Source organism: Penaeus monodon, chromosome 25, assembly GCF_015228065.2.
Source record: "Penaeus monodon isolate SGIC_2016 chromosome 25, NSTDA_Pmon_1, whole genome shotgun sequence".
Lineage (NCBI taxonomy): Eukaryota > Metazoa > Arthropoda > Malacostraca > Decapoda > Penaeidae > Penaeus > Penaeus monodon.
The window spans coordinates 34,296,927-34,297,521 of NC_051410.1; the positions used below are offsets into that span (position 1 = coordinate 34,296,927).

General features: G+C 31.4%; 1 protein-coding gene across 5 annotated transcripts in view; it reads right to left on the bottom strand.

The window, feature by feature from the left end:
• Positions 1 to 595, bottom strand: part of LOC119589165 (inositol polyphosphate 5-phosphatase E-like) — a 12,156-nt gene that overhangs the window by 10,996 nt on the left and 565 nt on the right. The window lies entirely within an intron of this gene.

The following is a 595-nucleotide window of genomic DNA, read 5'->3' on the forward strand; positions in this document are numbered from 1 at the left end:
TCTGAAGTTAATCTGATACACTGACAATTATATATATTTCCCTTGCAGCTGACACCACATTTATCACTAACTTCCTAAAACTGCTATAGCATGGTGATGTTCACGGACAAAAAAAAACTTCACATGACCGGTAATTAACCATAAACACCTCCCAAACGTCACATAAAAGCGTAAACATACATGTCACAGCAGATTTATTTATGCCTTTGAGCTGTTTTGGTTAACCACTCCTTTCCTGGCCTGAGTTTTTGAAGATTAGTGCCTAAAGTGGGTGATTCTGTTAATGACTGAAAGAAGGATGACATCTACGTCTAAGGAATTAGAGCTTTTGAAAAATAATGAGAAAGTAAGTTATATGTTACATAGTATTAGGTCACCAACGATCTAGAGTGTAAAAAGCATTTTCTGATTTATTTCATCTTTCATATTACTTGTATTTAAATTTGTGAATTATAATGATTTTCTTCAATATATATTGAATCTAAAATTTCAAGTTAAAAATGTAACATTAAAGTTTTAGTAATACAACCAAATCATGCATGCAAAAAGTACTATCAGAAACAATCTTAAAACCAATACATAACTGACCAGTGTT